This window comes from Crocodylus siamensis, chromosome 3, assembly GCF_052110815.1.
Source record: "Crocodylus siamensis isolate JL-2025a chromosome 3, ASM5211081v1, whole genome shotgun sequence".
Classification (NCBI taxonomy): Eukaryota; Metazoa; Chordata; order Crocodylia; family Crocodylidae; genus Crocodylus; species Crocodylus siamensis.
In genome coordinates, this window is record NC_143397.1 from 241,995,896 (window position 1) to 242,017,751 (window position 21,856).

General features: G+C 46.5%; 1 long non-coding RNA gene across 1 annotated transcript; it reads left to right on the forward strand.

Annotated features, from left to right (window-relative positions):
• The first annotated feature begins 441 nt into the window (after window positions 1-441).
• Window positions 442-10,140, forward strand: LOC149869622 (uncharacterized). The gene is made up of 2 exons (XR_016441496.1): window positions 442-1,780; window positions 4,866-10,140. It is a non-coding gene; the product is annotated as an uncharacterized LOC149869622 (long non-coding RNA).
• The last annotated feature ends 11,716 nt before the right edge of the window (window positions 10,141-21,856 follow it).

The window sequence follows — 21,856 nt, forward strand, 5'->3', positions numbered from 1 at the left end:
TTAAAAGTGCACTCTTACCTCTGATCTGGTTGCTTTGCAGTGCTCAGGGAGCATAAAAGAGCTGGAATCTTCTTGCAGTTGGTCAGTTGTCCTTATGAAAAGGACCTCTTGGGGTAACAGTGGTCATGCTGGTTCACATGCAAATGATCACCCTCTCCCACTGCAGCGCTTGAGATAGGCCAGGGAAAGGGAGAGGGGGTCAGATGCCCACAGGGCTTCTCTGATTCTTAGCTGGCATATAGTCCTTTAGGGCTCATACATCACCAGTGTAAATTAGGGCTTACTCATGGATTGGGGACACACAAACCAGCTTGCAGAAACAGGGAGCAGTACAGTAGGTCTCTGATAGCTGTCTGTCTGTCTTGTGCTCATCAGCTCCTGGTGCAGAAGAAAACCTGTCCAAGAAGGTCTCAGGTGCAAACTGGTGGTACTCTGATCTTCAGCAGGTATCCAGATTTTCTGGTTTTGTGTTATAGCATAGTACGCCATACTATAACTGTTTATATTATGGTATACTATAACTTCCATATAGCAGATCAAACTCATCCCTCGCTTAACTCTCCTGAAGTTGGTGGTGATGACCAGGCATTGATTCTGCTCATTAGTGTAATGCGATCAGTGAAATCCAGCAGCCCTTACTCAACTTTCGTTCAGCAGAGTCTGACTGACAACGGAGGGACAAATTCTGTTGTTCTTCAGTGCATGCAGAATCCCTGTTGAAATCAATGGAAACATCATTCAGACTGCACAGCCTTTTAAAACGGCTTTAAGAAGAGAACAGCTTGGGGTCAGAAGCGCTGCATTAACCAGCAACGTTTCACTAAAGTTTTCTGCTGTTGGGGTTTTTGTCAGCATCAGCACTTTGTGCAAAGTAGAACGCTGTTACACGCTCATCACCAGAATGCAGAGTTGTGAAAAAGTGATGACTTGTATTCATAGAGCCAGCTCAGTAGTTCCTTTTACCAAAATGAACTGGGTAGTTACACATAGCAGGAGCAATTCTCCCAGCTGCAAAAGGCCAGTGCAAAGACTAGGTACCATGCATGTCCCAGTTCAGTCCTATTTTGAAAGCTCCTTGGGGAATGAAGGGGTACATACATGCTTGCAGGTAGTGGCTGTTGCCCTCAGTGGTGGAAGCTTATGTCTTCCATGTTCTCTGTCACATGAAAGACAATTCCCAGGGGAAATTACTTCAATGAGTATCTTTCAAAAGGTGAAACAGGGTGCAAGGTTCTCTGTATCAGCCCTTAGCCTTCAAAAATGTCACCAATTCAGCCTTATTGTTTTATTTTTTGTTTTCCTTCTGTCTTTGAGCATCACAGTTTGATACATAACTGTTTGCTAATCTTTCATATAGGCATTTGGTTTTGCATCATGTGCTGCCTTGTAACCTTGCACCAGATATTACCACCATTTAGGATTAAACCCGTCAGGCAGTTGCTATGCATGACTCTCAGGAAACTCGGTGACATCATGTGATGGCAGCTACTGAAATACTGAGGACAGCTTCCAGCTGGAGCCAGGGCGGCTCTGACCCCAGGACATCTTTGGCTACTTTGCTAAACCCACTAGGCAAAACTAAGTATATATTTATTGAGGAGGAAAATGATTTTATTTTTCCTGAGTGGAATCAAGTGCCATTTCTGAAGGGTTTATGAAAGAAAGTCCTAGATTGTTAATCCCGACATTTACTTTCAGATCTCAGGACAGGCCACTTAGCCATCAGTGCTGCTCTAATGAGGTGCCAGTCAGCACCATACTGACACAGGATGAACAGGAGGTAATGTAATGATGTGCTGTGTGTGCCTTGCCTCTCCCCACAGCTCTTGGCACATACACAACCCTGTGAGGAGGAGGGTACATTAACTCCCTTCAACAGGCAGAGCACTTGGGGTGGGCACAGTTTATGTTGGTACAGAGCCCCTGGAGTGGCACAGGCAGACCTCAGATCACAATTCAGTAGTGCCATATTGGGATGCACTAAACATGTGCATAAGTGCTTTGCTGAATTTGGGTCTTAATTCTTAATCAGGCTGGTTCAAACTTTTGTCTTCATTGTAACTTCATAAATCCAGGGTGGCCCAATAGATTTTCATCACAGTACCCCAGATTTAAACCAATCTGGCCATGAAGCAAATTCGCCTTGGAGTTTTTCCCAGACAGCTGTAATATTTGGTCCTGATCTTGCCAACACTTAAACGTATCAAGAGTCCCATTACATTCTTTTATTTTAGGATCGTTTTATTTTGCTGTTTAATCTTTTTTCAAAATATTTTTAATGAATATTTATTTTTGCCAATGTTTTGCTACGCTGAGAACAACTGAAGGTTTATCAATAAAAGCGTGAAACAAAAGATATTTTACTTTTAATGGGTGAGCACAAATCTGGCCAGAATCTATCAAACATAGATTCTTGTATTCAAATGCAAAGAACTCTATTGGATTTACATGAATGTTGTGCAGTTGGTATTCCTTCCCTGAGAAACGATTGGTATTTACAGTCTGATCCAGCTACCATTAAAGTGAGTTACAAAAGTCCTGTTCATTTTGATTGCAGCTGGATCATGCACAGAGTGACTTGGAAGCAATGCCATACAAACGTGATGTTCCCAGCTATGCATCTGGTTAGAATTTTGTTCTTCTCATGGGGTGTGTTCACACATGCAGGCACATGAGCTTGCAGCAGCTCAAAAAGCAGTGGCACAAATTTCTGCTGGAGATTTGTGCCTAGGCACATGTGCCTGAACATACACTTTAGTGTGGGGCAAGTTGTGCCACTTGGGGCAAACTGACCCTGCCCAGCTCCTCCTGGACCTGCAGGCAGGGGGAGCTAGAGGCCAGGGCCAGCAATTGTGCTGGCCCCAGCAGTGTAAAAAGCTGCCCTGGAAAGTAACTCAAGGCTTCTTGCCCTCAGGAGATTCTGAGGCCCTACCAGTTGGTATCTGGGACACTACCCCTTGTGCCAGCTGGACTGCTGAAGCAGCCCTAACCTAGCAGGCCCCTGTACCCTCTGTGTATTGCAGCAGTCTGGCAGTGGGGGCTGCTGCCACCTGTGACAGGACCCGCCCCCTTGGACCTGTGGCCCCTTAGCTGCGTGCCTGCTAGACCCAGGTGGGGACTATATGGCTGCCTGGGCTGTGGTATGGGCATCAGCAGAGCCTCCTGCACCTCTGGGCCAGCTGCCAGGGGGCCATGGGTGCACAGTCGGCCTTGGGGCAGCACTAATGGCTCCCTACTATTTTTCCTGCCCTTATGTTAAGTTATATATTAGACCTTTGGGGTCCCATTTTTGCAGGTACCATTCAAACACACCATTTTTGTGTGTTTGAATGGTACCAGCAACGATTTGGGGCATTCTCAAATTGGTGTCTTCCAATTAACTTTGCTGGATTTTGGATAAATGCCATGTAAAAGCAATAATTAGCAGGTTTCTTTATGAATGAAAATAGCATATTTAGGTTGAAGCATATAACTTCTTCCCCCTTCTGTGACTCAGCACTATCTCCACCCATCAGTGTAATTGTCCAATGGCCTGGGCAAAGAGTCAGTGTCAGATATTGCTATTGTCAAGCAAACAGACTGCTCACTCCACCCCACAGTCTGCAGAAAGGATTACAATAAAGATTAGGATCAGGCATGCCTTTCCAGTGTTCTCCATCCCAAAACACCTGTAAAGAGAAAACACGTGCAGGAAATTGTGCCATAGGAAATTCCTCAAGGAGGAAATCACCACATAAATACTAATTAGAGGCAATGACAGATTATGGGGCTGAACAGGGCTCAGGGCAACCAGTTGTGACAGCTGGTGTAGTATATTATAGTCTGTATCTCTGTGGGTGTGTCTACATGAGACATTTACTGCACAGTAGACTAATTAGCTGCACAGTATAGAATCATAGAAAATGAGGGTTGGAAGGGACCTCAGGAGGTCACATCTAGTCCAACCCCATGCTTAAAGCAGGACCATCCCCAACTAGATCATCCCAGCCAAGTAAACATTGTGCGTCTACACATGTACCAGAATTTGGCTGGGGTAAACTAATTTACTCTGCAGCAGGATAGTACTTATAAATACAAGTAGAATACTCTGGCTGGGGCACAAGGGTGCTTCAGTGAGGAGGGCTGCCTGCCAGCTAGTCCCATACTGAAGCACCCTTGTGCCCCAGCCAACCCCTGTGCACCACATTGACCCTGGCCAGAGCAGCCCCAGGCTGGCAGGCTGGCCTCCGGGACCCCCTGCCAGCTGGGGCTGCTTGGACTTGGCTCAGTGTGCTGCAGTCTTGGGTGCATGTTCAAATGGCACATCCAGGAGCAGTAAACTCCTGAGCAATAAGCTCCAGAGTTTATTGCTTTGCATTAATTGCATGTGTAGACATGCCCTGTGTGTATTAAATATGCCATCAGACACTGCCATTGCTTACGTAGTTGCATCTGTATCCTAAAAGATGGATGAAATAAAATCTGTTAAAATGTCAAGTAACGAAGTAATAAAAACCTGTTGAAATCCTTTGTAGTACCCTCTTCCCCCCACCCCCCCCAAAAAAAACAAACCAGAATTTGGAGTTGAATTCCCTTAGCTAAAAAATCAAGCAAGATGCTTGATGTGCCTCCTAAGGACCAAACCTACATCTTTTTGTTCACATAAACAATGCTTGCCCATGTAGGGCATCAACAGGATTAAGAATTACTCACCTGTATAAAGGGTTGCAGCCCTTACATTGTAGGTTGTCACTGATAATAAGCAAGTGTATTTGCCACCATAACCTTAATTTATATCATTAGGGTCTAAATCCACTTAGGTAAATGTATATATTCTGAAAACTCAAAACTCGATCTAACATTTGCTTCTCACCTGTTCTTTGCAGCTAGTTTGACTGAAGCATAAGAAGATTATGTGACTTGCCTAAAGCCGCACACTAAACGGATGGATCAATCCCTATTAGATCTCTGGAGCTTTCTAGCTTTCATCTGGTCATGCAATCACATGGTCTCTTTATATAGTCTTTGAAGAACAACTATACAAACAAACTTAATGGAGTTTACTAAGTTTTGTGGTGGAGCTCAAAAAAGTTTTACCCCCTGAGGCCAGCAAAATTGCAATGTGTCATAAAAGGGTGTTTTGTATGTACTAGTCCAATTAAGCCAGCAAAGGAGGAAAAATCTTGTGAGCATATGTCCAAATATCCACAAAGAAAATCTGTGAGAAAAACAAAAGGATGCCATGGGTAACCGTATGGTAAGTATTGTACACATGGCTCTCCATAAGAAGTGGTTGCCTTATAAAAGAACTTTGTGGCTTTATCCTTCACAAGCAGAGAAAGACGCACTAAATAATGTTACTTTCTAAATCAACTACACAAGTGCACCAAAAACTCATTGTCATTTTGCAGATATATTTGTCACAAATGATTCATAACCACTCCTTGGCACTGAGGCTGTGGAAACTTCTAAAAGATGCTTCCACTTGCAGTCAAGTATCTAAGGAAACAAGCCCACAGGTTTGTTCTGTTTGCCTTCCCTTACCTAGGATAACCTTTTAATCTCCTTTGTAGACAGCTAGGTTGCCTAGCTGGGGAGATGTTTATCCCTTATTAACATTATATTTCTCTCTCTTGGTTTTCTGCAGCTGATGCTCTTGTTGACTGTGCTACTGGGAGGAGTGAACAATGCTGATCTTTCACACATCTGGAATTAAAAAAAAAGATCTGGGCCATTAAGACAGCAGTCATTTGCATACCAAAAAGCTAATCTGGTGTCTGAGGCAGTTGCCAACAACTGCTTGGAATAAAGCCAGAAGTTGCATGGAACAAAGAAACAGAAGTTAGCAGAGCTTTGGGATCCACGTCACCATGAACCAGTGCTTTGTGGCTTGACCTGAGAGCAGCTCAGATGTTCCTCATGCTGTCAGAAAGGTGGAAATAACCGACGAGCTCTGAGCCAGCAAGTGAGGACTGTGTTCCTGTTCCCGAGAACCAGGGCCTGTAGCTAACTTGTTTTCACTGCACTCCTTGCCTCTCCAGGATGTGTTCAGACACACTGACCCAAGTTCAGCCATCATTTGCTTTCTGCAAAGCGTCAGTGATGATGTGGTCAGCAGGGCATCTGGCCTCATTTTTACATAGTAAACTGAGAGATGAAAGAGCAGAAAAAGATGATGCATGTGGGGTGTGTATGTGAGTGCATGTGTGAAACAAACTGTCCTATGGGCATCCCTAGCCCAGAAAGAGAGCTGCACTCTGGCAAGAAGACAGCTGTACAAACCTAAGTGCAAAGTTCATAACCAAAGACAATGTTATCTCCTGGGAGACTAGTAAAAGCACAAGACTAAGCAATTGTTTAGTGTACTACACAATACCCCAACTCTGATTATTTGGGATACAGATAGCAGGTAAGTGATCAACTGATCGATCATTCATCAGCTCATCCTAGAGCATGTAAAGAAAGCCTCATGACCAAAAACTGTGCTTAGTAGGCCTGGGAGTAGAGGCTGGTGAATACCAAGGCTATCCACTTAGCTTGCTTCTACTGTCTTCCTCTTGGCTAGGTACAGACATTCAAAAAGCCTAAGGTGGATCAATCAATATTACATGGTTTCTGTAAATGGTGTAGTTTAGCTCGGTAGTGAACACAACACACGTTCACCCTTTGGCGGGGGAGGGAGGCAAATCTTAGACTAGGCTCCATCGTCTTTAAGCCAGTCTGTGAACTGTTCTGTTATGGGGATAGACCGGTTTTGTGTGCCGAACTTCTGGTATGGGTATAGAACGGTTTCCGCTCACTTATACCAGTAAAACTGTACCTGGCCCTTATGTTGATATTAGCTTCCCCTAGGCATTTGATTCACTTCAGTTGCATATCATCAACTTGGCTCATCCCTATATTTTGATCAGTGTAAGAGATTCAGAGACAGACTCCACTGATGCCATAGCTTTCCCTCTCTCTGCCCCACACACCTCTTGGCACATCCGGTGCTTTTTGAGCTTCTGAATGAGGACTAGGATCTCTGTGGATGTTGAAATGTGAAGCCTATACAGTGTATGGGTCAGCACCAGCAAAAAGTTTACGCTTGGGTAATCCCATAGGTTTTTAAAAGCAATTTATGGAGCAACCTTCTGCTTACGAAAAATAAAATTGGGATACAAGTGGGCATTCAGTACCACCTCATCTCACTGAGGAACACAGTAGAATAGTGGTGCTCAACTTATGGCCTGTGAGCCAGATGCAGCAGGCACAGAGGATCAGCTGCAAACAGCTTGGCCTGTCATGTCCCCTTCCCTGCCCTGTGCCATGCCACTGATCTCCTCCGTAGCCTGTAGGTAACCTCTCTTATTCTCTCCTTCCCCATCTCTATTCCTTCCTTTCCTCTGCCATCTTGTCAGCCATCTCCCCTCCCCCCTTTCTCTCCCTCCCTGTCCCCTCTACTAGATGGGAGCAGTGGCTCAGCTGGATTGTGGGTACCCCACCTGTCACTTTAAAAGGCTGAGCTCCATTGCCATAGCCAGATACTTGAATATCTGTCCATAATGTGTAGGAAGCAAAACTGTGATATCGTGGGTGACTTCAACTTGAGAGGATGCTTACTGTCCAAAACTTTCTTAGAGGTTCTAAAAATAATCAGAGAATCATAGTGAAGTAAGTCTGGAAGGGACTTCCAGAAGTCATCTACTCAATCCCCCTGATAAAATAGAGAATAATTTCATAGTACACAAGGTTTTGCATGCAAAACAGTTTAACTCAATAGATCTAATTTAGACAGAGAAACAGAAGTTAATCACTGGCCTGAAAAATAGCAGTGACCTAACTACCAGGCACTATGATCTAGTATCATTTCTTTTGTGAAAGCAGTTTATGGCCCCAACCATATAATATATGCCATATATGATATATAATAGATATATATAATTACATGTTGCAATAAATATTATATATTGGAACTTTAGAAAAGCCGGTTTTCAACAGGAAATTGTTGAGATCCTTGACTAGAAACCCAGATCTAAAGTGCTAACAAAAGTTGGATGTTGTTCAAAGCCATCCTATTGGGTACCTCAAAAGCCATAATTTTATTATCATGCAAAAAGCTACGCTGGGCATGCAGGTATGCTGAGTAAAAGGAGATGTGAAAAAAGCAAGAAAACATAAAAATTACATTAAGCTTAGCAAAAAAGAGGAAGCAAATGGCATGATTCCAAATTATAACTTAAAAATGTACATGACTGAAAGGAAGACAAAAGAATCAGTGACATATTCCTGGCCAATAGGGCTAAAAATCATCAGAAGGCATTTTAACAAAATATTAAGAATCCCAAACCCCAAAATCAACAGAAGTCTTTTGCTAGATGCAAACAGTAAAATTTTAACTAGTGATGGAGAGTCACCAGAAATGTTCAATAGATATTTCTATGCGGTATGAAGCAGGAGGCTGTATTTGTCCCATATGATATTGTGGATGGAATAGAAAGTTTGCCATCTGCAACAAAGGAGGATGTGAGGCAGCATCTGATAAAATTAAATACTCTAAACTCATCCTGTCTTTGAGTCTTAAAGGAACTAGCTGAAGACGTCTCCGTACCGTTCATTGTAATAGTAACAACCCTTTGAAAATTCAGAGGTGTGGAAAACTGCCAATGTAATTCCAGGCTTTAAAAAAGGGTCAAAGGGTAACCTCAAGGACAACAGCTTGAGTGATCTGATGGTGATCTGGGGTGGACCATGCAACAGTTAATGTAGGACTCTATGAACAAAGGGTTAGAGGCCAAAAATAAAGTGGATGTCAGTCAGTGTGGTTTCATGGCAGGTTAGTCTTGACAAAAAATCTACTGTCTTTTTTTGGATGGGATTACAGGTCTGGTTCACAGCAAGTATTTGAACTTCTCAAGGCTCTGTATGACATGACATTTGATCTACATGCTTGCATTATATAGGATTAATAGGGCACCCATTAAATGGATTAAAATGGGCTCAATGCCAGATACCAAAAGGTGGTGATGGTTAATGGGAAGTTAACAGTAAGCAGAGCTACTTCAGGTAAGTCAACTTGCTCAAAGCTATGCGCTGCTGTGGTTAGCCTGATGCATTTAAAGCTAGGTATCTTTCCTACTGCAATGAAGACACACCCTGAGAGGAGCGGTTCCCTTGACAGAGCTTATCTCTCACTGTGTGTTCGTACAGCTCCTAGCGCAAGGAAGGGTGGACAGTCCAAAGTGGACCCTCTTTGTAGGTATTCCTAGATGGGAGAAACAGAGCAGAGAGCTAAGAATAGTTTGATTTTTTAGGAGGCTATGAAAACCACTGGGAGTTTTGTATGCTCAATATTTAGATGCTTATTTAGAGGTTTAACTTTAGGCTTTCAGGTTTGACACTTTTGGCTAAAGTTACATGCCCAGGGCCAAACAGCAAATCAGCAGCATAGCTGGAATTAGTCCAGGAGTCCAGGACTGCAGCCTGTGCCCATGCGCTGAACCATGAGGACTCGCTTTGCTTTATAATGTGTCTTTTCCACGCTTAGAACAGCTGCTGACATTACTGCACACCAGCAAGTAGCACGTCTTCCTCTGAGCCACACTGACGATCTCTTTTATTCCCAATGTGTATATCAACTTCTAGCACCAAGGAGTAGAAGCAGCGCTCCACAAAAGAACTAAATACTTAATAGGCACCACATTAAGCATTTAATAGAAGAAAAATGAAACAAATCATGCATGCAAATGCGTTCATTTTGTATTTTCTCATAACATGTCACTTTGCTGTCTCTTGTGATAAATTCACTACTGACTTGAAAATTCAACTTGCGTGGTAGTTTTTCTCTGCTAATGAGCTCCGGTCTCTCAGGTAACAGGGAGTTCTTTGCAGTTTGATGCAGTGACCATGGGGGATGTATAATATTGTTGTTTTTTGTTCCCAGTGGTACCCAGAAGATACAAAGAGGTCACTGTCTTTGCCCGGAAGAGGTTATGCAACCATCATCCGTCAGTGATGGCTGGTGTTCACAACAAAGGATGGGGCTGGTGATTTGATGTTTTTTCTGTCTCCTGAAGGAAAATGATGTTTGCGTACCAGAAAACTAACAGGATGGCTCAATCAGTTTCTTCCCCTTCCAATGTGAAATAAATGAATAGCAGCATCTGCTACCACATCCCCCTGCCCTTGCTAGGTACCAGGGTCCTCTGCTTCCCTCCTCGTTCTCTTGCCAGATTGCTGGCTGCCTGCCCCCTTTTCCACCCTACGCCTTTAAGCAGGTGATAGCCCTTTTGCTTCCCATCGCCAGGCCGTAGGCCCCGCGTGCTGCTTCCTTGGGCTCGCTGGCAGGCCAGGCCTTCTCTCGCTCGCTCACTTGCACTGTTCCTGAAACGTGGGCTGGCAGGGCTGCCCTGAGCAGGACAGAGCGGTGCCTGTGAGCCCCGGCACTGCTCTGCTGCGTCAGTGGGACAAAGAGCTCTTCTAGGTGTCAGAGGCTGCCATTTCTGAGAGCCCCTCTCCCTTCTGATGTCAGCTGAAGGTGCTACAGGAAAGACCCTGCTTTCTCCTTATTTCCCCCTCTTCCACTTTCCCCGCTTCACCTGCAGCTCGCTAATGCTACCCTCTGCTTGCGTTTTGGAGAAACCAGGGAAAAGGAATAACCACTATTTAGAGAAAAGAAAGGGGGAGGGAACTGAACTGAAAGCTGCTGGGGCTTAGTCCCATTATCTCTTTGTTGCCAGCCGCCACTAACCATCTCTCCGCACCAACACTAAGCACGTGGGACTTTATTTTCCACCAGTGGCAGGTTTCCACAAGAGAGGTATGGACATACTCTGTACCGAGGACGACTCTTTGTGAGCAAGGTGGTACCCGCTGACTGCCCCCAGGGCATCAGACGTGTTCTGTATCCTGGGAGAAACGAAACCAACACTGCCCGAGCTCCAGGCACTGGGCTCTACAGCTGCAACCCCATCGTCTCCTGGACACTTGTTCATTCTTAGATAGTAATTCTTAGGTAATAAAGGGCTTAGTCCGTCTGTCTGTCCGTAACACTTTTGGAGCATGCCGATTGGTTACTGAAACAGCCAATCAGAGTGTGGAGTGGTGCCATGATGGTGGGGATGGAGTGGGGGCAGCAGGGGCATGGGGTGCTGGTGCAGGGGGACGAAGCGGACAGAGGGGCAAGCTTTGCTCCCCACCCTCTGCTTCTGGCTGCGCTCCATCACTGCCCCACCTCCCCCCAGTCATTCTTGGTGGGCAATTCGCTAGTTTTAAATAAGTAGAAGAAAATGAATTTACTGGGCCTGTCAGACACTGCAGGTGCAAAAGGGTTGGCATACAAGTTCCTAGCTCTGTCCTTGCCGCAGTCTGACAGAGGGGTGTAGAGGCAATCGTGTCTCATAGCATCACAGAGAAGAAGGGCTGGGAAGGACCTCCAGAGGTCATCTACACCAACCCCCTGCCTGAGGCAGGATCAGCCCTATCCAAACCACCCCTTATAACCATAATTTAAATTCTACATAAGTCTACACTCAGACCTGATACAACATGGGCTTCACACCCTAACCTGCCATAGATAAAGCAGGGAAACCATGGCAGTCAATGTCCTGCTTCTATAAAATGCTGTCAATATATACTCAAGAGGTCCAGGGGCCAAGTCTCCTACTATGGAAGAAGGCAAAAGCCCCTCACAGTCCTTACCAATCTGACCGTGGGGTAAAATTTCTTCTTGACCCCAAATCTGGTGATTGGTCTCGCCCTGAGTAGAGGAGCAAGGCCCTGGAGCCAGGATCCTTCAGCTTTGCTCTTAGTGGGAGAGGCAGCATACCCCAGCTGAAGTCCCTGCCTTAGCTGAAGCCAACACCCAATGCCTCTGGGGAGGCATAAAAACACCCTGACCCATAAAGCAGAAAAAGTGGGAGAGGGGGAGGTGGGGAGGTAGCAACCAGCAACACCCAGAAGCATGGGAAATACTCATGGTAGAAAATAGGTATAACTGCACCTAGATCATCCCTGAGCAGTGGCTGTCCAAGCTCAGTCAGTGGCTGTCTGACACCACCAGTAATGTAGAGTCCACCGCTTCCCTAAGCAGTTTATTCCACTGCCTCACTATTCTGACAGTGAACACGTTTTTCCAGATATCCAGTCTAAACTTACATTGCTGCAACCACAAGCCATTGATCCAAGTCTTCCTCTCTGCAGCAAGAGAGAAAAGGTGCTTTCCTTCTTCTTTATGGCAGACCTCCAAGTATTTGAAGACTGTTATCGTGCCCCCTATTAAGTGCCTTTTCTGCAAGCTGAACATACCTAGCTCCCCAATCTCTTTTCATATGATTTGTCTTCCAGACTTTTGATCATCTTTGTTGCCTGCCTTTGGACTCTCTCTGACTTTTCCATGTCTTTTTTAAAATGTGGAGTCCAGAACTACACACACTACTCAAAAGGAGGCCTAGCCAGTGCTGAGTAGAGAGGCGCTATCATCTCCCGTGTCTTGCACCTGATGCTTCTACTAATGCATCCCAAAACCACATTAGCCTTTTACGCAGCTGTGTCACCCTGCAGGCTCATATTGAGTCTGAGCTCTACCAAGACTCCCAAGTCACTTTCCATAGTGCTGCCATCCAGCCAGGTGTCCCCCATATTGTATTTGTGTCTTTGATCATTCCGCCCAAAGTACAGTGCCTTGCATGTGTCTGCATTGAGCTTCATCCTTCACTAGGATCCTTCCACACCACACATGTCTTGCCCCACCTCACATGTTCAGGTCGGTGCAGATGTCCCCTGCCTGCAGGCAGCCGTGCTGTATCTTGCTCCTGCTGCTGGTGCCAGCAACCAGCTGCTTCCCTGCTGGGCACTCAGCACCCACGCTGCCTGCTCCCTGCCCTGGCCACCCCAGCACAGCCAGGTCCCAGACTGCTATCTCTGTCTGGCTGCTTCTGCTGTTATCCAGCCTGTGTCTCACTGTGCACACAGACCCCTTCTGAGCTATGGGGCTAAAATTGGTTCCTTATTACCAGTTCCTTATTCCCCATTCCTGGTTCCTTTTTCTAACTAATTTTTACACACATAAAGGTTCTTAGTAATGAATTAACCATGCTAAAGAGTTAGCCTTTCATCAACAAATGAAACAATAAAAATATAAAATAATGCCATTGATTAATTACATAGCTTTGAATAAAGGGCTGAGACTAGGAGGGGATTATGAGGCACACTCCTTTTCAGATCACCACAAACCATATGTCTATGCCATCAGGAGACTTTCCTGAAGAAGTCTGGGCCGAGTCCTGCCCAACCTGAACTTCATTTGTGAGTACAAGGCTAACAGTTGGCAGCCCCTCGGGCCCTTGTACTAAATACATAGCCCCATATAAGGAGGTGGGTTTGGGCTGGAATTATGGGTAAAATCCTTTTGTCACCCCAAAATTCACATCTGCACCGTTGAGGGACCCCAATGAAGAAGACTGGGCAGGCCCCTGCCTGACCCAAAGCTTGGTTTTCATGTGCCAGCCTGCCAATTCATGGTCCAGCTGGCCTGTGTGTGAAATGTGTTGCCATGAAAAAGGAACTGTGTTTGGGCTGGGATTATGGGGTAAAATCCTGTTTGGATCATCCCAAGATACACATTTTTATCACTAGGGCACTCTCCTGAAGAAGTCTGCGCATAGTGCTGTCTGACTTAAAAGTGTTTTTTGAGTCCCAACATGGCAACTGCCAGCACTGCAGTCCGGTGTGCTAAAATATGTAGGCCTGAATAAGGAGCTGCATTTGGGCTGGGATTTTGGGGCAAACTCTTTTTGGGTCACCCCAAAACACAAGTCTGCACCACTGGGGGTTTTTGCATTCCTGTGCGCTACGTGTATAGAGAGCTGAGTATGGCCTGGGATTACCAGGTAAAATCCTTTTTTGGTCACCCCAAAACACACATCATCACCACCTGGAGACTCTCCTGAAGAAGTCTGGGAGGCCCCTGGCTGACCTGAAGCTCAGTTTTTGTGTCAGCCTCTCACCCAATGGCCCCTGGGCTATTTACAAAGCACTGAATAAAGAGCTGATTTGGGGTGGGGGTTGTGGGCGAAAATCCTCGGGTCACCCCAAAACACACGTCCCCAGCCCCAGGGGACTCTCTCAAATAAGCCTGGATAGGGCACTGCCTGACCTGAAGCTCGCTTTTGCATGCCAGCCTGCCAAGTGACAGTGCCCCAGATCTGTCTGCTATGTATTTTCCTGAGAATAAGGAGCTGATTTCAGGCTGAAAAAAGGAAGTCAAATCCTTTTTGGGTCACCCCAAAACACACTATCCGGGGACTCTCCTGGAGAGGTCATTCCAGCTTTGCTTTATTGTTCAAGTGAGGATTATGTGCAGTGAGTTGATGTCTTGGCATAATGCTAATGTCTCGTGAAACAGGCAGATGCTGTCGGCTACTCTTGCCACTACTGCCACAATAGTGGTGCTAATACTGTGATTTTCAGTTCTCAACTATCTTCTATGTTATGCTTCTGGAAGAAATAATATGCATCACTAATAATAATTAATTTTTGCAATTAAAACCATATTTACCTGAATTCAAGATGGCTTTGAATGTAGAATAACCACCCAAAATAGGTAAATTCCATATATGGAAAATGACAACATATTATAATTCTGTAATATGCTGTAATTATCTATGTATGGAATCTCAATCTAATTATTGGAGGCTTGTCTTAACTCTGTCCTGAACCGTGGAGGGGGGGAGTCAGGCAGCCTGACCCCTGTGTCTTGCTCCCCTGCCACTTGCCTTGCACCTGTCCCCTGATCCACAATCCATGACTGGCCCGCCGTTCACCTGCCCCACATCTGATTTCCAACCTGCACTGCCACCTGATCCCCATCACATGCTGCTGTCCACTCCTGCTGCTGCCCAGTCCCCAGCATCTGCTGCCTCCTGATCCCCTGCCTGCTTCCCTACGTGCACTGCTGCTCCAACCTGTGACCCATGCTACTTTCTAATCCTCCCATGGTTGCAGTTGCCAGTCCCCCAACAGCCATGGATATTAAAAGATCCATGAAGAGGACCAGCAGAAACTCCTGGCAGGACAGAGGAGTGATGGATACCCCAGTGGCATGAAGGAGTGACAGAGACTCTGGGAGGTTTGGAGGAGCAGCAGAGACCCCCAGCAGAGAGATGGAGAGCCCTGGCCACACAACAGAGTCTCCCCATGGCATGGAGTAGAGGCAGAGAGCCCTGACAAAGCAGTGGAGACACTTGGAGGCAGCATCCACAGCAGCGCTCCCTAGCATTGCACCCTTGCACCGCTCTCCAGCATCCCAGTGACATAGTAACTCCTATGCGCGCCTCCCTATCCAGCCCTTGCTACTTTGGCTGGTATAGGTGGTAGGGCCCCAGGAGAAGGGTGGCAACCCCTCACATTGGGGAGCAACACGGCCTCTGGGGTGGGCCTCCCTACCCAGCACTTGCTACTAAGCTGGTGCAGGTGGTAGAGCCCTTGGATGGCAGTCCTGAGTGAGACTCCCTTCCCACATGGCTGGGCTAGGTAGTAGTTTCCTGGATTGGTTTGCCATTAACCATGACTGTGATCAATTCTGAGTTACAGTTAAAGGTTAATAGTTAAGGTTTTGCTTAGGGTGTACCCTTGCTCCCTTTTTCTCTTGTAATTAGGCTGACCATAAGGACATCCAGGACCCTCCTCCCTTGCCCACCCCCAACCCCGCTCTCTCAAGTCAGCATCACTGATGCAGGCAGAGGCAGGGGAAGGGCGATGTGGTGAGCCAGGCAGGTGGGCAGCAGTGCCTCTGCAGCCACCTACCTGACATGCCATGCCATGCCACTCTGCATAGCTCTGTCTCCCCGCTGGATTGTGCCCTGCCCTCCCCACATTTCCAGGATGCTCATTTTAATTGTCACCAGCTGGCCAGGACCAGCCTCCAAAATCTGAAACTGTCCCAGCTAAACCGGGACATATGATCATCCTACCTGTAATAAACCTGTTTTAATTTAGCATTTGCTTCTTAGTGGGCAGGTTTGTTCACATTACAACACCCAGTTCAAACTGACTTCACCAAGTTTCTGGGTAGGGACTCAAGGTGAATTTGAAAAGTGGGCGTAAAACCCTTATATCTGTACACAGCCATTCTTATTGTCATCCAGTGCCTGGCAGACCAGCAACAAAGAGGCCGTACAGGGTGGGAGTCAACTATAGGCGATGCGTGCCTCCTGAGGCTGGGGGGGCATGGCGACCGCCTGCAGGCGGTGACGTGGGTGTTGGAGGCAAGGGCGGGCCGAGCGGGGACTGTCCGCAGGCAGCTGCAGCAGTGTCAGCAGTGGCATTGCCTATGGAGTCTACTGGCAGGCTGGCACTCAAAAACTGAGCTTTGGGTCAAGCAAGGACCTGCCAAGGTTTATTCAGGAGAGTCCCTTGGAGATGATGTGTTGTTCGGGGTAACATGAAGCAGATTTTGATCAATAATCCCAGCCTGAACACAGCTCTTTATTAAGAAGGCATGATGGTGTAACAGGGAGCTTTGAGTCCAGAGCCCAGGCAACCAAACAGGGGCCAGCTGTGAGAGGGAAGGCAGCAAGAAGACATAGCTGCCTGGGCAGTAAATGGCCCATCATGGCAAAGGGCACATTTGCAGCCAGGTCATCTGACCAGAAGAAGGCTGGATTTAGGGAATATAGGATCCCAGGGCCTGTGGCAAAGCAGTCAGTCTGATCCTGCGGGCTGCGGTGGAAGAGTCCTGCAGGGAGAGGACTGAAGCTGTACAACTGGCTGGGATGCTGTTATACCTGGGAGCTGCAAGCAAGGAGCTGGGACCAAGGATGAGGAGGGCTTTGTCACAGATCAGTCATCTTAGAGTAGTTTTATGGCTAGTGGACCTAGATCTTGGTTATAGCTGGCGCGTTTATATTTCCATTTAATTTTACACTGGTGGATTGGGCATGACTAGCAAAGGGTGATTAGGAGGCTGCCTGAGGGGCACTCTGCAATTTAGGGCCTGAGTGGCACAAGAGGACTGGAGTCCTGCCAGGGGCAGTGCACAGGACTCAAGCAGGCAATAGTAGGCCTGAGGCTGAGAGGACAGGAGCACAAGCCCAACAAGGGCAAAAACCAGGGACATAGACCCCTAGATGTGAGAGGGCTGAAACCAGGGCCAGAAAGCCCAGAGCCCAGCGGAGATGGGGCCAGAAGGCCCAGCACAGAGCTGGGTGAGAAAGGAGCTGGAGCCCAGAAGCCAGGGCCAACACAGTGGACCTTAGCTAGACGACCCAGTGAGAGAAAAGGGGAGGAAGCTGAGACCCCAACAAGGGAAATTGATTGGATAGTAACATCTGCGAGACATACATGTGGCTACAGAGGAGGTCAGAGATGACACAGTTAGCCCTTACCAGGGGGCATGAATGGGTCAGGAAGGCTCACCTTCCTTGTGGTGACTTGAACAGGAATTTGCCCCATAATCCCAGGCTAATTTCACTTTTTTATGTAAGGCAATGTACTTGATGCATGATATTTTGTTAGAATTTAATCAGAAATGTATATTTACTAACTCTTTTGGCATGTATAATTCATTACTAACAACTTTCAATTGTGTAAAGATGAGCTTTGAACAAGGAACCCGGAACTGGAAATAAAGAACCTGGAACTGGGAATAAGGAACCAACTTCAGCCTCATCTGTTCTCAGGCTGTAAACGGAGAATCAGTTTGGTGTCAATCATATAATGATGTAAAAGGTATGCACGCGAAGGGTCGTTCTGAGAAAAGTGACCTACTTAAAACTGTGAAGTGTGTGTAGAGGTGCCTGAGAAATAGGAAATAGAGCCCTCGCTCCTGAGGAGTGTGAGCGACAGCTTGTGACCAACAGCAAATATATCTAAGTGAGAGTGGCTGATCGGCTGCCAAGTATGATGGACAGGCAATGAGTTTCCAGGGACTATTGGTATAAAAGCGTCCCGCTGAAGTGTCCCTGGGTGTGCCTGGGAGGTCTGTGTGAGTGGCTCTGGTTCTGTGTGAGTGTGTGTGATCGCTTTGGGACCAAGTGAGCGAGAGCAAGTGGATCTGTGTGTGTGCGGCATGCCCACAGATCTGTGTGCTTGCTCTTGGTTGCCCCTCTGTGGTGAAGAGGAGCCCACCTTAGATTGCCCCTCCATGAAGAAGATGAGAGCACCTTAGACTGACTTCTCAGTGGTGAGGAGAAGACCTCCTGCGTGTGATCCTGCTTGAACTACTGATCAGCTAGCCTGGTAAATTGGTAATGTATTGATCGCCGTTGTCCTTGTGTGGTCCAAGTTTGTACTGACTGTTGTTACCCATTTTAGATTGGACGAACCATTCATTTCCCTTTTTACTTATCTCTCTGTTATTAATACATTTCTTATGTTTCATCTTTAATCCTATTAATGTTTTATATACCAGGAAAAGCAGGGTGGGCACATGTGCCAGCAGTAATAGCCTGTGCCACTGGCCACCCTGGTTCGCTTATACCCTTTTGTCACCCATTCCCAAGCTCGGTGAGGGGGGGCTCAGGCTCCCACGAAGGAACCTGGCTCAACATGGGCATGTGAGATTGGCGTCCCACAGACTGGCGCGCCGCAGAAAAATCCGGGTGTAACAAGGCTGCAACTTCCTTTTCCTGCATTCTGGGAATCAAGGAACATGCTACTGGCTGGACTTTGCAAAGGGTAAAACAATGCCACATGCCGACCACAGCCTTTCCTCCAACTGGTTGGAGGTGAAGGAGGTCACCCCATCAGGAACCAGAAGACCTGCTATTATATGTTAGCACTGGCTAGCCTGTTTGTGTGGCAGAGCACTATTTCAGAACTGGTCAGCCGTGTGTCACAGATGCTGTAGGAATGGAGATTCACCTTTAACTCCATGGTGGATCTGATGTCTGTCCCTGCGACTGTGACGACTTCAAGTCCTTCCCTTCCATATGCTTTCCAGCTTGTCTGTACAGCGATGGTTTGGTTTTGCTCTGCACTGTATTTCAGATCCAATCAGCAGGGACAATCAGCTGCAGTTGTGCACTGCAGTCCTGGCTGCTGCTGAGTCACACCAGTATTAGCACCAGGTGTGGTCACTGCCAGCAACCAGCCGTGTGCAAGGTAAGGCCCCTGACCAGGAGTAACAGCCAGCAGCACCACAGTCATGTAGAGTTGAGCTGGTTGGCATTTCTCCTTGCACATGCACAGAGACCTGAGGGGCATATTTCATGGTACATCTCCAGTCCTGCAGCAGGCATGGTTATCTGTCTCAGGGTAAGATCAGAAGGAAATGCTAATGGGCTTTCAGGCAGCCCTGAATCATGGAGCACACAGGCTTCTGGTGAGTGTTAAATCAGGAAACCAGACTTTCTCTGTCTCTTCCCTGATTGCAAAGACATCCAAAGTATTTCACGGGCAGGCAGTCTGTTGGGCTTTGCCCCACTGTGTTTCTCACTAATTGCCATTTGACCACTACGATCTTCCTCAGAGCCCTGCAAGGAAGAGTGCAATAAACAACCTCCAAAGCTGCTCTGTGCTATCATTCTGATGTGCTATAATCCAGGATTAATTAACCAGCATTAAGGAGCACATACAACTGAGTGGCCGTGGCAGCAGAAGAGGGCTCTGAAGCAGGAAGACAGCCAGGATGACCGCTGCCAGCTCTAGCCTGGGCTCTGATCTCTCCCAAAACGCTAGGGAGGAGCAGAGGACATCAAAGAGGCAAGGGCTTAGCTCAGATCGGCCCAAAGCGTTCACAAGGAAGAGTCCTCCCTGCAGAAGGGGCAGGTGGGAAGCACAGCCTTGCAGAGGAGCTAAAGGAGTAGAAGCCCTGGAGCGGCACAGAGCACGGATGGATGGAGCGGATGGCAGTCGCATGAGGAAGGCATCTGACGGCCTTTTCCTGCCCCTGCCCCAGCTGGACACTCCAATCTTCAGTTTTCACAGAAACTGCTACACTCACGCATAAAGAGGGCTCAATTCTCCCCTAGCCTTCAATGGTACTTCAAAGCCAGAGCACCCAGGCAGGTTCTGGAAGGCCTGGGCTTCACTTCCAATTTGGCCACTGCCCTGCAGTGTGATCGGGCAAATCACTGCAGCCTCCTGTGCTGCTGCTTACAGCCTGTTTATTTGTAGTTTAGACTCCCTGGCACAGTGACCGTCCGTGTCTGTACAGCACCTAGCGTAATGGGGCTCCCGTCTACAGTGCAGTTTTGTTTACCCTGGTTTATCAGCTGATTGTCCCTGCTGATTGGATCTGAAATACAGTGCAGAGCAAAACCAAACCATCGCTGTACAGACAAGCTGGAAAGCATTACCCTGGCTGAAGCCTGTAGTGAAGTTAGTGCAGTCACCTTGGTGTAGAAATGGTGAGAAAACAATCACTACATAATAATATCCTAAATTTCTCCTGCACTGTCTATCCAGGTGACTCCAGGCTCTATACCAGTATACAGACCATCTCACAATACCTACTGAAGTCAGAACATATCATTGCTCCATTATACAGCTGGGGAAACTGAAGCACAGACAAGCCCAAGATTACACAATGAGCTTTTGTGAGAGTCAGGAAGAGGGCCCAGAGGTCTGGACTTTTATTGTAACAATCTGGCTATTGAAAAAAAATAGAAGTAGGGAGAAAGAGACCTCTCCAATTTTTGCTGACACCCCTCCGTCTCTTTACTACAATTTTAGCTTTAAAAAAAAATGTTCCCAACAGCATTCCTAGACAAAGTCATAATAATTTAAAACTTATATCTAAATCTTTTGGGGAAAACAAAGCAGCCAAGAACCTTTGTGTGGGTATGGTAAAGGGGAAACCACTTGCTTCTTTATATATAACTTGTTTTATGTGGTATTTTAAAAAAATCTGCTCTGTTACAATAAAGACTGCAATAAGTCTGCTCTGTTACAATAAGACTGATTCACTGATACCCTGATAGCACCAGAAATAACTGTGACTTACGTCAGAAATCTCAAAGCGCTCTTGAAACACTCAGTTAGTCTTGTAACACTGAAAACTCAGCATTTGCTACCTCAGCTGAATGCATTAACCATTTTTCAGGTATTTAGATTGTGTGTACGCCGCAGTCAGTGTTGTGACTGTATTGTAGCGCAGACATACGCAAGCTATATTTAATTTACCTAGCCCAGGTGCCAGTAGCAGCTGTGCAGAATCCAGCGCATGCAAACCACTTGATTTTTATATAGTGTCTCACTGAGTTATTGCAACTTGCTCGGCGCTCCATTCTGCTTGGCTAGACTACCAAGTTGAAAGTGACTGCAATGCAGATACTCCTAGAATTCAGCATTGTAATCACTGCAACACTGGTAGGTGTTACACTTTAAATAGTAGGCATAATATATTCAACTGTAGATTCAGACTGCAGTAGCATACTGTGCATTTAATAATATACTTAAATGATAAGCGCTTTGGAGCAAGGGCCATTTTATTTTGTGTGTGTACACTATTTTGTACTGCATTGGGGTTGTAGTTCTTGACTAGCACTCCAGGCACTACTGGAATACAAATAATATCCACTTTAACTCTAATATGTAATTTTAGGTATTCCATCTAAAGCCTGCTGAAACCCATGAGAGAACTTCTATTGACATCAGAGGGTCTTGGATCAAGCTCTTTATAGATCTCATAGATTTCATAGATTTCATAGACATCAGGGCTGGAAGGGACCTTGGAAGATCATCGAGTCCAGCCCCCCTGCCCGAGGGGCAGGAAGTCAGCTGGGGTCTTAGGATCCCAGCAAGAAAAACATCCAGGTTTCTCTTTAAGGTGTTCAAAGTAGGTGCTTGAACCATATCCGGCAGCAGGCCATTCCAGACCTTGGGGGCTTGGACAGCAAAGAAGTTCTTCCTTATGTCCAGCCTGAAACGGTCTTGCAGGAGTTTATAACTGTTCGAT